The following is a 7,756-nucleotide window of genomic DNA, read 5'->3' as shown; positions in this document are numbered from 1 at the left end:
CGGCCAGCAGCTGCAACCCGCTTGGGTCCCCTTCCACGCTGTGGAAGCTTTGTTCTTTTGCTCTTTACAATAAACCTTGCTACCCTCCAAAAACAAAAAGAAAGAAAGAAAAGAAAAGAAAATATGGGGACTTTGTAAAAGTATATTAAATATATACTTGCTGTTTTCATTGTAACAGATGTTATATCACTATATAGCAACTGTAACAACTGATATAACTGAAATCTCCTGGAATTTCCTGTTGGTTCTTATTTCATCTAGAAATAAGGATTTCTCTTTGTGTTTTTTAGTTAAAATAATTCACCTTTAGGGAAGGAGTACCACCTTCTGAGGCCCTGAGTTGATGGCAGCAGACAGAACATCTCTGGATGACCTGGTTCTGGTACCAGTCCTACTACATATTATTCACCAGAAAAACAGACCAAAGTTCTCATCATAAAAAAAAAAAAAAAAGATAAGTATGTGAGGTAATTTATATGTCAATTATCCTGCTTTTGCCATTCCACAATGTATACATATATCAAAACATCGTGTTATACACCATCAATGTATACAATTTTTGTCAGTTAATTGATTGATTAATTAATTGAACTAGATCAAAGAATATCTCTAAGATTCTTCTTCATGCCAGTGTCCCACAATTCTTCAGTGCCCCCACAATTATTTTGAAGACAAATTAGGGAAGGACTGGGTCAAGGGTCTGCCTAAATACAGCATGCAGCTAACTGTTCACTGGAGTTTTAGAGCTTGCTCTCAAAACTTATGAGCCAAATACTACTTAGCCCAGGGCCTGGTAGTTAGGTTGGTTCTCTCATTTCTAGTCGAGGGCCTCTGCCGCAAACTTGCTCTGCTAGATCCTCAGTTATTCCAAGAAGCAGCCAAGCTTGATGCCCCTCTTTGTATTTATTGGAGCTGGAGGTCCTGGAGCAGCAGTGTTATCTCTTGTGTCTGGCATTGTTCAATCCAGATGTTAGTTGGGACAGAAAGAATAACCCAGGGCCCTGGAACAAACTGGGTCCCAAGAATCAATATAAGTTCTACTCAGTGCATGTGGATTACAGCAAACTGAAGAAAGAAGGTCCAGATTTCTAAGTGAAATGTTTCACTATAAAGCTGCTTTAGAATGAAGGTTTTCCAGAAGCCATCCACACAATTTTCCACTTAACCAGGAAGTATTTCTCCTCTAAATATATAAAATCACGTTGATATAATGTGTTGAAGATTACACTTTAATTAATCAATAACTGAAACTTGAAAAAAAACTTATGAGCCTAGAAAAACTTGCTGCTTTGTATTTTTCGTTTCTACTTTTTGTTTTTGCAGAGATGAGGGCTAAACTAATGAGGAAGAGGAAACACAGAGAAGACAGTTAATGCTTCAAAAATGACAACAAACTTAGGAGTCATCAGCTCATAAAATATACCTGAAGCCATAAATTGGAATGAAATCACCCTGGGAAGATATATAGAGTGAGAAAAGAAATAAGACTGAGATCTGGGCCGGGCGCGGTGGCTCACGCCTGTAATCCCAGGACTTTGGGGGGCCGAGGCGGGCAGATCACGAGGTCAGGAGTTCGAGATCAGCCTGACCAATATGGTGAAACCCCGTCTCTACTAAAAATACAAAAAATTAGCCAGGCATGGTGGTGAGCACCTGTAGTCCCAGCTACTCAGGAGGCTGAGGCAGGAGAATTGCTTGAACCCAGGAGGTGGAGGTTGCAGTGAGCCAAGATCACACCACTGCACTCCTCCCTGGGCAACAGAGCGAGACTCTATCCCAAAAAAATAAAATAAAATAAAATAAAATAAAATTCAACAAAATGTAAATTCAATTATTCAGTCACACATTTCAAGTATTCAATAACCACATGTGGGTTACTGAGTACCAGTAGCTACCATGTTGGACAGCATACATATAGAACACTTCCATCAGCACAGAAAGTTCTACTGGACAGTACTAATCTAGAAAATCTCTGGCCACCATCACAAAGAAGCAGAAGAAGATGTGCTATCTGCCTCAATCTTTGGATAAAGGTGGAAAACTCACCCAGTGAGAAATTGATGCATTAAGCACGTGTCCCTTCCAGGTGTGAGGTACAAATTTGTACCACCCTTATGTGCTAGAATCCCAAGCCAAAAACTGTACACTTAGAGTCCCAGCAGAAGTAAGTGCAGAACTTAATACACATCCACAAAACACTCCAGAGTATATATTCACAACCCCAGACACACAAGATTCCACAGTAAAAAGTAATCTTATCTAAAAATGATCTAATGATAAACAAGTACAAACCACAGAAAGAATTTGGACAGGCACTTCACAAAACTCTCATACACTATTGGTGAAAATGTAAATTGTGTGTCTAATGACTCAGCAATTCCATTCCTAGATATACACAACAGAAATGGGTACATACGAACATGTACCTAAGAGCATGTGCCCAGAAACAGTACAAAAGACAAGATATTCATAATAGACTATTCCTAATAGACAAACTAAAACCAACTTAACTGTCCATCAATAGCAGAATGAATAAATAAATTATATATATATTCATACAATGGAATAATTTAAGGCAATGGGAATAAACAAACTACTGCTACACCTAAAGACACAGATTAATCTCTCGAAAACAGTGTTAATGGAAAGAAGCCAGACAAAAGAGTCCATATAAAGTTCAAAACAGGCAAAACTAATCCATGATCACAGACGTTAGGATCAAGATTACTTTTGAGAGGGGTGGTGACTGAGAACCGCTTTGTGGGGCTTCTGGGGTGCTAGTAATATATTCTCTTTCTCCATCTGAGTGGTTGTTACCTGGGTTATATTTCCTTTTTGAAAATGTTTCAAGTGTGTACTTATGATTTGTGTACTTTTCTATATGTATATATAAAATTAAATTTTTGTTCAAATAGTAGTAATTGGAGGGATTAAAAACAAGATGGAACTAAAATTCTGGAAAGCAACAATATGAAATACAGGATAGGGATGTCAGAGCTCAACTATTCCATAGTGTTTATATTGTTCTGAGGGAGAATAGAAATATTTATTAATGTTAGTTAAATAGGCATGTTAAGTAAGTATGTTAATTTTTTTTTTTTTTTTTTTTTTTGAGATGGAGTTTTGCTCTTGTTGTCCAGGCTGGAGTGCAATGGCGTTATCTCAGCTCGCTGCAACCTCCACTTCCTGAGTTCAAGCGATTCTCCTGTCTCAGCCTTCTTAGTAGCTAGGATTACAGGAGCATGCCATCACACCCAGCTAATTTTTGTATTTTTAATAGAGACAGGGTTTCATCATATTGATTAGGCTGGTCTTGATCAGCTGACCTCAGGTGATCTGCCCATCTTGGCCTCCCAAAGTGCTGGGATTACAGGTGTGAGCCACCGCACCCGGCCAGCATGTTAAAACTTTTAAGGTAACAAATAAAGAATAAGAAAAAAACGTAAATTTTTAAAACAAAGAAAAGAAATATTTCTTTTTTAAAAGTGATGCTAAAATAGTAAAAGAAAAGCACAAAGAAAAAACATAAAATTTCTTTCAAATGTTGATATAAATATACCCAAATAAATCAGTAATCACGATAAATATAAACAAGTTAAACTCACCAATTTAAGAAGCTGTTATTCTCAGATTGGAATAAAAACAAAGCAAAATGCAGCTATAAATGTCTTACAAGAAACACACCTAAACAAGGAAACACATGTATAAAGTAAAGGGATAAAGCTGTTGTATTAGTCAGGGTTCTCTAGAGGGACAGAACTAATGGAATGGATACGTATCTACAAAGCAGTTTATTAAGTATTAACTCACACAATCAAAAGGTCCCACAATAGGCCGTCTGCAGGCTGAGGAGCAAGGAGAGCCAATCTGAGTTCCAAAACTGAAGAACTTGGAGTCTGATGTTAGAGGGCAGAAAGCATCCAGCAGGGGAGAAAGGTGTAGTCCGAGAGTCTAGGCCAGTCTCTCTTTGCACATTTTTTTGCTTGGTTTACATTCTAGCAGAGCTGGTAGCTGATTAGATTGTGCCCACCCAGATTACAGGTGGGTCTGCCTTTCCCAGCCCACTGACTCATATGTTAATCTTTTTTGGCAGCACCCTCACAGACACACCCAGGATCAATACCTTGTATCCTTCAATCCAATCAAGTTGCCACTCGGTATTAGCCATCACAGCTGTCTAGTCAGAAGTTGGGTTGATCTAGGGTTAAGGACTTGGTGGGTGAGTGTAATGGATGGAAAGTAAAATAAAATGGTGAGAGAGTGCTCCAAGGGATAGGTTACAAGTCTAAGCTGGCTTTTAAGGAAATGATGCCAGAAAACTGCTGACGGTGGGGAAACAGAACAGTTGAGGAAGTGGGACAGTCAAGAAAATGACAATCTAGTGGGTCCCAAAGCAGATGTGATAACACAGAGCAAAGGAGCAAGCTTGGGTTCCGTCAAATTTAAATTTAGATTTAAAAGGCAATTCGGTCTTTTCTGTATCTTATCCAACTTTCTTATTGTAAATAATCTATAGGGCTCTGCAAGTCGTAAAAAAGATAATTCACAGCAATGTTCTCTAAAGTTGAAGTAATCAGTCTTTAAACTATAGACAGCCTTGAATTCCATTTTAGAATTGTGTAGGCAAGGCCAACAGAAAAACCAGGCATCTGGTCAACAACCAAAATCTCACTGGGTCTTGAGGCAATCAGGGCAGAGAAATTTAAAACAATATCTAAGCAAACATTGACCTTTCATGTAACAAAACGTAACACACATTTCCTTTGGTAAAGTTCATTTCTATTTTTCTGCATTACATACCACTTACTTCAGGGGAAATAACCCTTACAATGTACGTGAGGTTCACCAAGTGGAAACTTTAGATTTAGGTTCAATATAGTAAGTACATCGCTATAAACTCATTAACAGGCCTCCATCTACTGAAATCCTTTTTTTTTTTTTTTTAAGAGACGAGGTCTCACTCTATTGCCCAAGCTGCAGTACAGTGGTGTGATCATAGCTTACTGCAGCCTCGAATTTCAGGGCTCAAGCAATTCTTCCGCCTCAGCCTCCCAGGTAGCTGGGACTACAGGTGCACACCACTATGCTTGGCTAATTTTTTTTCAACTTTTTTAGAGTTGAAGTAGGGGAGGGAGTCTTGTGATGCTGCCCAGGCTGGTCTTGAATTCCTGGCATCAGGCAATCCTCTCACTTCAGCCTCCTGAGTAACTGAGATTACAGGTGTGCACCACCATGCCCAGCTATGAAATCTTTTTCTTTTTTTTAAATGGAGTCTCGCTCTATCGCCCAGGCTGGAGTGCAGTGGCGTGATCTCGGCTCACTGCAAGCTCCGCCTCCCAGGTTCACACCGTTCTCCTGCCTTAGCCTCCCGAGTAGCTGGGACTACAGGCGCCCGCCACCATGCCTGGCTAAATTTTTGTATTTTTAGTAGAGACACAGTTTCACCATGTTAGCCAGAATGGTCTTGATCTCCTGGCCTTGTGATCCGCCCACCTCAGCCTCCCAAAGTGCTGGGATTACAGGCGTGAGCCAGGGCGCCTGGCCTGAAATTTTCTTAAAGTCTCAGCCCACATGCCACAGCCTCCTTAAGCCATCTCCAACTTCCTCAAGCAGAATGTATTATTGTTTCCTCTGCATTCCTTCTTCATATTGGTAGTATGGTTGATATGTCAATTTTTCTGTTCTGCCTTTAGTATAATTATTTACATAAATCCTCATCTCTCTTAAAATGATAAATATCCTGAGGACAAGAAGCACTTTTGAACCTACTCCAGAATATAGTACACCATCCTATAGTGAAGAAGGGGCCATAAACTGGACATAGAGAGTTGATCCGCTTCCCAGACAGGAAAGTATGATTTTGTTTCATGGTATTTTACTTTTCTCCTTTAAACTGAAGAGGCTGCTCAGCCTAAGAGTACCAGGCTGACATAGAACAACTGATCTTCCAGAAAGTGGTGCCAACATCTCTCCACTCCAAAGAGCTAGAATACCAATACACCTAGGGAGATCCAGTGATCTGGATCCTGACCTCGTGATCTGCCCGCCTCGGCCCCCCAAAGTGCTGGGATTACAGGCGTAAGCCACTGCGCCTGGCCCAGTTCAGTATATTTTGATATTGCATCTTCCTAATGTTTGCTTCAATTAGGGACAACTTTGAACCACACACACACTTTTTTGTAATGATTTTCTTTAAGTAAACCCTTGAGGAGTCATATAAACCATGCCTATCTTTCAAGTGTGTCTGTACCAACCTTCCCGTTAAGTCTGTGAAGAGAATCCATTATATTAGTATATTATTTCTTATGGCAAAAGCTACCAATACATGAGCCACGGGTTCACTATGTAAACAATGCCTGATGATTCTTACTAAAATATTTTCCTCTCTTTTCTACCTTCATCGTAAGGGAGAAGGGAGATGTCTAGTCAAGAAATAAAATCTCATTGGCTCAGTCAGGTGCAGTGGCTCATGCCTGTAATCCCAGCACTTTGGGAGGCCAAGGTGGGCGGATTACCTGAGGTCAGGAGTTCAAGACCAGCCTGGCCAACATGGTGAAACCTCGTCTCTACTAAAAATAGAAAAATTAGCCAGGCGTGGTGGCATGTGCCTGTAATCCCAGCTACTTGGGAGGATGAGGCAAGAGAATTGCTTAAATCCAGGAAATGGAGGTTCCAGTGAGCCAAGATTGTGCCACTGCACTCTAGCCTGGCCGACAGAGCAAGACTCTGTCTCAAAAAAATAAATAAATAAAATCTTATTGGCTCTCAGGGTAATCTTTATAGGGGTCCCAGGATAGGGTTAAATTGTTACTACAGTTGTGGCAGACCTCAACAATGCAAAGCCCATAGAAACACATTAGTGCCCATCATTGTTAAAAAATAGTATTAAATGTGCTTAGGCACCAGAACTATAATCTAAGAGGCAAAATTCAAGTCTTAAGTCCCAATTCCTATTTTCTGAAGCATAGCAAAGTAATTTACTCTCCGAGTAAAACAATCTTTCTAGATCAGTGGTTCTCAAAGGATGAGGTTTCTAGATCAGCAGCATTAGCATCACATGAGAGCTTGTTAGAAATGCAAATTCTCAACTGTGCAGCCATAAAAAGGAATGAGATCATGTCCTTTGCAGGGACATGGATGAAGCTGAAAGCCATCATCCTCAGTAAACTAACACAGGAACAGAAAACCATGAGGCTGGGTGTGGTGGCTCACGCCTGTAATCCCAGCACTTTGGGAGGCAGAGGCAGGCAGATCACTTGAGATCAGGAGTCAGCCTGGCCAACATGGCAGAAACCCCACTGCAAAATTTACAGCATACTCTCTTCCTCATATAATTCTCTCAATAACCTTGTAGATTAGGTATTGTCATGACCTCCATCTTACGTATGAGACACAAGAAGAGTGGATAATTTGCTGGATGCCACAAAGCCAGCAAACAGAAGAGCCAGGATTTCAACCTAGGTATTTTGACTGTGAAAGGTAGGCTCTTAGCCAGCACCTATAACAAGTTATTCTGATTGTAACTCCAGTAAGGTCTTTTTTTCTCTCTCTTTCACATCACACTGCCTCTCTAACAGCAATTACATTCATCGCAACCAATGAAGCCTTTCCCCTAAAACTAAAAATAATAGATATCTATTTTAGTTGAACAAATATTTATGGAGGTCTTTTTTTAGCAGAGAAGCCTGACCAGGTGGAGCTTATAGTGCTAGGTTAGTAAATGTAGGTGCTCAATAAATATTTGCGGAACCCATGA

General features: G+C 40.1%; 1 pseudogene; it reads left to right on the top strand.

The window, feature by feature from the left end:
* Window positions 1-343: 343 nt before the first annotated feature.
* LOC123568025 (cytochrome c oxidase subunit NDUFA4 pseudogene) lies at window positions 344-1,715 on the top strand (annotated as a pseudogene).
* The last annotated feature ends 6,041 nt before the right edge of the window (window positions 1,716-7,756 follow it).

This window comes from Macaca fascicularis, chromosome 12, assembly GCF_037993035.2.
Source record: "Macaca fascicularis isolate 582-1 chromosome 12, T2T-MFA8v1.1".
Classification (NCBI taxonomy): Eukaryota; Metazoa; Chordata; class Mammalia; order Primates; family Cercopithecidae; genus Macaca; species Macaca fascicularis.
This window is presented reverse-complemented; position numbering and strand designations above follow the sequence as displayed.